Source organism: Pteropus vampyrus, unplaced genomic scaffold (genome assembly GCF_000151845.1).
Source record: "Pteropus vampyrus isolate Shadow unplaced genomic scaffold, Pvam_2.0 Scaffold133, whole genome shotgun sequence".
Lineage (NCBI taxonomy): Eukaryota > Metazoa > Chordata > Mammalia > Chiroptera > Pteropodidae > Pteropus > Pteropus vampyrus.
Window position 1 is genome coordinate 5,635,927 of NW_011888914.1, and position 8,962 is coordinate 5,644,888.

Genomic DNA, 8,962 nt, shown 5'->3' on the forward strand with positions numbered 1-8,962 from the left:
GTTTTAATTTATGGCTATTTCTAAGATTTTCTCTTTATTCTTGGTTGTTTGATATTTGAATGTATGACCAAGTGATTTTTTTTATAGTCATCTTGAGTGTGGTTCTCTAATGTTGGATCTGTGGTTTGATGTCTTTCATTATTCTTAGAACATTAGCAACCATTATGTCTTCGTATATTATCATGCACCATTCTCTCTCTTTCCTCTTTTGGAGAGCACAATGACACCCATGTTAAACTATATGATATTACATCAAGCTCTTGAAGCTCTGTTTTTATTTATTTCACTTTTTTCTTTGAATTTCTTCAAATTTACTAATTCTTGTCTCAGTTCTATGGAAGCTACTGATAAGTTTGCATAAGGCATCATTCATCATTGCATTTTTTATTTCTAGCATTTCCATTTTCCTGTTTTTTATACTTATCACCTCTTTGTTAAAATTCCCAGTCTTCTCTAGCATGTTTCCACCTTTTCTATATTTGAGGGTAACATATTAATCATACTTATTTTAAAATCTCTGTCTGATAATTCTAACATCTGGATCATTTCTAATTCTAGATTTGTTTATTGTTTTGTTTCTTCATAGTGAGCTTTTTTGTTGTTGATTTTTGTTTCATAATTTTGTGATTTTCAGACATAGTGTATCTAATAATATAGACTGAGGTAATAATATTTATGTGTGGAGACGAGTCAATTTAGTCAGGGGCTGGGTTTATTTTTTATTGTTGCTATGGTTACCTTCAGTATACCACCAGCTTCAAATTCCTCTAGCATTAGCTTTCACTTTTTATTAATAGAATTGGGTCACTTGCTATTTCTAAACCAATTACTGACAATGGGAATGGAATTACTACAGTTGATTTAGACTAGCAAGTGGGACTCATTCCTTGAATCTGTGGATGTGTTCAGCTCTGCAGAAGCATTTAACTATCTGGTGTCTGAAGAAAAGCAGGGTCTGTTAATAAGGAAAAGGGAGGCAATGACTTTTAGGTAGACCATCAACTTTTAGGTTTATGCCTAGAGTGATCTTGGTGAGTTTTGTAGCTCACATTAACCTTATATCAACTTTATTTGTGTCTTGAGAACTTGTCACCCTTATGATAAGAAGAGGTATGGAGAGCTAAACCTAAGCTAACAAAATTTTTTATGGAATCCAGGCTATATTTCTTACTCTCTTACTATATGCTGCCTTCTAATACTGTGGTCCAGTTGTGTCCCTGAGAATATGTTGATGTAAGAGAGTCTTCTACTATTGAAAAAGGTGATTATGTTTATGTTTTCTCTAGAATAGTGGCTCTCAAATTCTAGCGAGGCATCCATGCAATCATTCTCTTCCTGTCATCCTCTCAAAAATAAAAATAACAAATGTGCATATATTCTGTATGAATTATGAAACTCTCTTGCATATAATACTAACCAAAGCCTCACAAAGTAATTGAGATAGCTCTGGCTCAACCATCCACATTATTTATACCACACTTTCTGCCTCTAATTTGCTGCATCTTAACTAAGTGATGTCATCCTCTTCATTTTTTGGTCCTGCTCTGGGTATATTTTCTAACATGTACCCAGTTTCTATCTGATGTCCATAGCAATCTATTCAGAAAAACCTTTTCTATAAGCCCCCCAAATTATTCCCTTCATGATTCTAATAAAAATTCCTATATCCTGAGTGCCCTTACTTCAAGCTAAGAATAATGAGAGAAATTCTTCTTACCAACTCATACTAGGATGTACATTATTGACAACTTACTGAGAAGGTCAAATATGAACTAGGCATCAAAAAATGCCTTTATTAAAAAAATAATTAGGTATTATTTCACTGCAAAAATGTGAGATGATATCAAATCTTAGCGTACATAATCAGATAAAATGCAGTCACCATCTTCATGTTTTAAAGTCTGAAACTATTTTAAATTGATAGTGATTAAGGAAAATGTATGTTATCTTCATAATAGCTGCCTTGATTTATACTAAGCTTACATTAGCTTAAAATGGAATATTTCAAAGAAAAGAAAATATAACGAGATCTAGATTTCCACTTCCATTGCTGTATGTGTCCTGCTTGTCCAAATGCTCTACGGCTTTGGCAGAGCAGCAGAGGAAAATTGAAGCTGTGCCTCTGTCAAGTGACATTATTCAGTCCATAAAATACTAATACTTGCCTACACTTCTTTTAATATTTTATAGTACATGATGGAGGAATTGGCCATTACAGAATTTCCCTTCAGCATGAATCTAGATGAAACTCTATATATCTAGGAAGGTGGTGCCCAGTTTTTAATCGTTATTTGTACATTGATATCATCAAAGAAAAATTTCATTTTTATAAGCCTATCTTAGAAACTTCAAAGGCTATCAGTGAGGTGAAAAGTTGAGGGATGGGGAAAGCTCTTTGCCAGAAAACAAAAAAATATCTTGCTGCACAAATGTTTGTGCTCCAAATGCTTGGCAACTTGTAACATCTTATATCATAGTGTCTTGTACATTTTCGTATAAGCCTTCATTGGCATTAGTGATTGAATTACGAGCCCATCCTCTTCTCACAACCTCCTAAGCAACTATATCGTTCCAAGACAATATCATCTCATCTCGCAAATGGCAATGATCTCCATCTGGTCTGAATTCCATCCTTGAGCCTCTAGGTTCACTTTCAACACAGCAGTCAGAGACGTCTTTAAAAATCTTTTAAAATGTTATATCAGATCATTTCTAATTTAAAACTCTTCAATGGCTTTCCAATACCCTTAGAATAAAACTCAAACTTCTCACAGAGTCATAAATAATCTGGCACCTAACTACTCATCTGGCCTCAGCTCACGTCATTCTCCCCTTTTCCATTATTCGCCTGCTACCCTAACTTTCTCTATGTTCCTTGAGTATATCAATAGGATTCTAACCTTAGAGACATTGAACACAAAATTCTATTTGCCTTGATTTTATATGGCTATATGGGTTTTTTTTTTTTTTTGGTTGATTGGTTGTGTTTTTGTGTTTCGTTTTGTTTTTTTATTCAGGTCTCAGCTTACATATTACCTTTCCTGACCATTCAACCAGACAATAGAAAGTACTCATATCTTTATACTGATTAATCTGTTATAATTATCTGTGTAGCACTTCTTACCACTATCTGACATTTTCTTCTCTTTATTCATTTGTTTCTATTCATGTGTCTCTACCCACAAGAATGTAAGTTCTATGAGAAGAGGTATCTGGTCTATGTTGTTACTGTTATATCCTGGGCAGTGAGTGTATCTCACACATTGTAAGGACTCAATAAATATTTGTACAATGAATTAGTAAATAAATAAATATGTCAGCTGTGCATTGATATGGCCCTAACAACCAAACCTCATCATGCCTTTCTGATCTTTTGCCTCTTCCAACTCCCTTGGCCTGAAGCATTCTTTCCCTGTCTCTGCCTAGGGGAAGTCTATTTACTCTTCAGTTCTCAAATGAAGTCCATTGGTATTTTGCTGACTGGGTGGTGTTTCTGTGGAGAACAGCCTACAAGTGAAGTTAATCTTTTGAATCACATCCCTGAAGTCCATAAAATCAATTGTTGTGAGCATTAAATGGAAGTATGTCAATAACCATCTGGCATCTGGTAGAAAGATACTCCATAAATATTGCCTCACTCTCCTCTTTCTTTCAACACTGAACTAGGACTTCCCTTAGCATATGGCTAAATACCTCCTCCAAATTTCCGTTGAGATAGTTTGCACATAATTTTCTTAAAAATTTGATGTGAAGATAGTATGAGTTGAAAGAACTAATTTTCACATCCATTTCATTATAGATATTTAATCTCTGTTTTGCTATTTTTAATGAGGTAGTTATATTAACATCATGAAAATAAATAAAATACAATTTCCAGAAGCATATTTCTCCTGTTCCTGACTTTAGCTCACACTCCTCTCTTCATCTAAAAGAACTTTTTCCTCCACCTTTGTCTGATTAAACATCATCTATCCTTCATAAAAGCATTAGTTTTTCCCTTTTATATCATCTTCAACAGCCCTACCCCACCACCACCACAAAAGTGCATGTATGTGTATATGTGCACACACACATACACACACACGCACAGTTTGTGTAGGTTTTTTCCAGTAATATGTTTATGTTCTTTGACACTTCTAATGTCATTTACATAACTCTTTCCCACCAGACTATGAGTTTTTTAGGACAGCGTATGTTTATTTTGCAACCCCATGGGATGAATGCATTGGACATAGTAACAACAGAAAATGAATTGACTTTGGTAGCCCCTCTGTAGAAAACTGGTACAAATTCAGTTTATCTTTCATGCCCTTAAAATATATAGAGAGAATTTTATACCAAAACAATATAAAGTAGTCATTCTGAAGAACAATGAGAAAATTAGGGATAATCAAGAATTTGTTTATCATTTCTTAACATATCTATGTGAAAGATGAAGCAGCAGGTCAGCTACCCCTAGAAACTACCTCAAATAATAGGCTCAGAAGAAATACTCTCTGCCTCATCTATGCGGATCATCCACACTTGCCAGCAGCATCAACACTTCAAAATCTTGCCCAAATACCCCTTCTGATGAAAAAATAATAATTATAAGATACTATGGAGGAAAACCTTTGAGCTCCATATTTTGGGCACTGTTAAAAATTATATTTTGAGTAATGCTATCTTTTCAGCAAAAGACTGACTCTGGCCTTGTGGAATCTGCTAATTGAGAACAATTTCAAATACGAGCAATATGTGTTTCTGCAAAAAAGCTGGATACTTGCCTTAACATATTGAAGAGCAAGCTGCAAATGAGGCCTGGGTACTGCACTGTACCACAGGATTAGATGAGCCTCAGCGATCTAGACAAGTCACCATGTAAAAATGGAAACAACCAACTGAGAGCATGTATGTAAATAATGAAGCTTAGTGCTGCAGAGCCTGACATAATGAGTAACAATGCTGTTTTTAAAAGTGTCATTTACTTACAGGGTAAAAGCTAAAGTTTATATATGGATGATGATCTAAATTATGAAGTCTATGGATAACCCTTCAAAACACTTGAAAGTGTACACACTATGAAAAGTTATTTTGGCCACAAAAAGGTAACCTAGTAGAGTACACAGAACTGATTAATATTTTCTAATATAATTTTACCTCCAACATCTTGAAAAAATACTGGGTCAGTGACTTACTAGAAAGATAATCTATAACTTAACATGAACATATATAGGGTTTTCGGGATGATGTAAAAATATTCTCTTACCATTGCTATCATGATGAATTAAATTCAGAGGCTCCCTCTCATAGGTACCTGGTATTCTCGCCCCTTTGACTGTGTTTCCTCTCCCCTTTTTCACAACTCAAACTTTCTACTCTCTATTCCTATAATTTTTGTAACCCAGGAGAGCTACTTCCTAGTATGACCCTGGCCAGGTAGATACATTCCTGACTTTATCTTAAAAAAGAATGTGGATCCTCATTTTCTTCAAAGCAGAGTACCAACAAGACAAGCCAATCTTTCTCCTACTAATGTGTATTGCCTCTCTTAGAGAAACTCAGATATGTAGGTAACCAGCATATTTACAACAATCAGGGGTAGGATTAGATTGATGGAAGGAGCAGATACACAGTCTTGGGTAAATCATACAACGTTCACTTATCAAAAAAAAAAAAAACAGACAAGAAAGTCAGTGCACAGTTCTGGAAGCGAAAATCTGAGGGAGTGAGTGCCACATCAGATTTTTTGGATGCTCGACTGGCCCCCTTCAAGGCCAGTTATAGACAGCAAAACTTATATCCCATAAGACTGGAACAGTTCTGCATGTAGTCCAGTCTGGATATGTACAAAAGACCACCTGTCTTAGCCAGGTACACACTATCAGGCTCGGAAACAATGAGCACATGACCATGTGGCCACAGAGCATGTGCATGGTCCTCACTGATCCCTCGTATCTCCTCCAGGCCTGCACATCCTGGTTCACATACTTCTCTGAAGTTAGAACCACAGACCTAGACTAAGGCTTTGTTTCCCAAATGCCTAAAGATGCCAAGTCAACAGTCATCTGAGGAACTACCAGGCCAATCCTGCCATGTGCTGTTATGCTAAAAAAAATCTCCCCAGCATCTTAACAGCGAGAAGAGGGGAGAATGAATACTCTCCACTCTTTAGAGGATATCGCATGCTATTTTCCTATCAGTTTCTGTATTTTTGACCCTTATGTGAACATTAAGTATTAAAATTCATTTTTAAAAAATGAAATAAAGTTCGGTGCCATCGAGGTCTTTTAAAGACAAACACCATGGTCCTGCCCATCTTTTTTTTCTCTCTCTTTAGGCAGAGTATAATAGAACTAAATTAGAGAATTTAACCCCACCTAATCAGTTACCTGCTCTTCTAAAAAAATCAAAAAACAAACAAACAAGCAAACAGAAAAGGAATTCTTAATTTCTGAATGCCGATGACTTTTAACAGCCGGCTTGATGTAAGACACTTTAGGAATTATCGAGGCCCATGACTTCCCATTTGGGAAGGAGTACTGTCTTAGTCAGGAACTGTGGCTAATTGCCACTGCATGTACGACAGGAGCTGGACCTATTTCTAGGCACTGACTCCTCCTTTTCCTTATCTCTTAACTTTCTCCTACTTAATACATGTAAATTGAATCTTGTTTTTGTCATCGTTGTTGTTGTTGTTGTTTGCTTTGCTTTAATTTATTTGGAAAATAAGGTTAATACAGCTGGAGAGCCTTGGGCTCTCACGCTTTTATTTCTTCCACCATGTTCTCATTATACGTCTCAAAAAGCAAAAACATTTCCCTTTAAAATAACATTTCATTTTATTTTCCCTTTAAAATAACATTTAAACATTTCCCTTTAAAATAACATTTCATTTTATTTAAAATAACATTTCATAACATTTCATAACGCCCCTGGGTACATGTGGAAAAAGTCCTTATTCACTTGGATTGAAGATTATAGAATTTATTCCATGTGACTTTGTTTGATACAAAAGTTTAAATCGCTCACTAACTTAATCTTTACATAATCAGCCGAAGGCTTAGAAGAAATTACTGCATTTTAATAATCTTTCTCTCTGAACCCTGTCTCCAGGCTCTGGATGTACATACATAAATATGTGTTTCCATGTCTGTAGAGCAGGTATCCTCTGATTTGCACAAAGTGATGTCACTAACCCTATTTTAGGAATGCTGGCTTCCCCACGTCGAGTCTCGGTTCAGCTGATGGAAGTTTTACCTCAAGGAAAAGCTATCAAGCACTGGCCTTTCAACGAGCTTAAGATCGGAAATTTGACACATTTTGAAACCTGTTTAGCACAGTGCACAGCTATTTTTCCCATTTTTAGAACCTGTCAATTTTTTTTTCTCTGTATACAGAAGAGGCCTATGTATGTTTAGGCTATCAGGCAACCTGAGAAAATTTCCGCTACTGTTTAGAAATTACCATTTATCATAATTTTGCTCTTTGTTTAAATATAAAAAGAAAAACCAGTAATTCTGCAAAAGTTGCCCACCTTTGGAACATTTGCATGGGAGAAGAAAGACTACCTACTCCACTCACCCATATTTCTACACCTGAAACCTCAACTTTGCTGAACCGAACAGGAAGGTAGACTGATATCCGTGAGGATAGGATTGAACATAGAAATTGTTAATTCATGCCAGAAGGAAAAGCAAGGCCCTGCAGAATTCTAACAAATTGGCAAATTAGTCTTGGATTATCTGTTATATTGATATACAGCTGAAAGTGAGTTAGAAAGCGAGAGGGAGGAAGGGAAGGAGACATATGAAGTTTTCTGATTGTAGTTCTCCTAGGGTAATATTAGGAAACTCTCATCCTTTAATTAAAGCAAGAAATTGCAGACAATGCAAGGAGAACAGCTATGTTTGTGATCACAGGGACAATTTCTGGACTAGGGCTTATCGTAATAAACTGTATTCTTCATTCTGCTCTGAAACACGTAAAAAAAGTGTTAGCAGAGAGTTACAGAAGTGCTTAGGACAGGCCCAGGGGTTGTAAAACACAGTGGCACAGCCATTCACGGTAAAGGCAATTTTTCCTCTTGAGGAAGAAACATGTTCCTGGGGACTCTGTTAGGGGTATGGATTTCTTTTTCCATAGGCATTTATTGAATAACAGTTGTGTTCCCAGACTGACATGGGGTGCAGGTACTATTGATCCTGTGAGTAGTGCTTAGAAAAATCAAACGGCCTAGTTTAAAGTACCACAAAAACATCCTGCTTAGAATACTGCTGTTAGAAACAAAGGGGAAAACTACTTAACCAGAAGTGATAAAAATAGAATTATTTACTGAGTCAATTGAGATTATTATGAGAAAACTTAGCGGTTTAGATCAGCCTTGCAAAGACTTTTTTAAAAAATGATGCTCTACAAAATATTATTCTACTTTAACTTATTCTTTTAGAACCAAACATCTTTAGAAAATAGCTGCCTTCTTCCACTATTTCTGATACCATTTCATAACAGGACTATTACTACAAGTTGGGAAAAAAACCCACTGATCTTATCAAAGTGTTAGTAGTTACCACCTAATGTGCCTTTAAAAAAAAGTCTTAAATTCTTTCTAACTTGATTTCCTTGTTTCTAAACTGAATAACATATTTATGAAAGAATATGTCTTTGACCTGATTGTGAAGTTTTAAAAGGTAATAAGAGTAAAATACTTTTAAAAGATAAAAGCACTACATATACATAAAATATTAATATTATAAACATAATGCCTTACTATTAAACATGAGAAAAAATATGTATTCAGACTATAAGTGAGAAAAGATAATGACAAAGTAATAAATTTATTTTCTAGATAAATATACCAGAGCTTATACGTCCAAATGTGTGCTGTTTTTTGTTTTTTTTCCACAATAGACACCTCAAGAGGCAGTTATTTAATAGGATGCTTCTGCTCAAAAAATGTTTGAATTGGTTTTTCTTTTTCTTT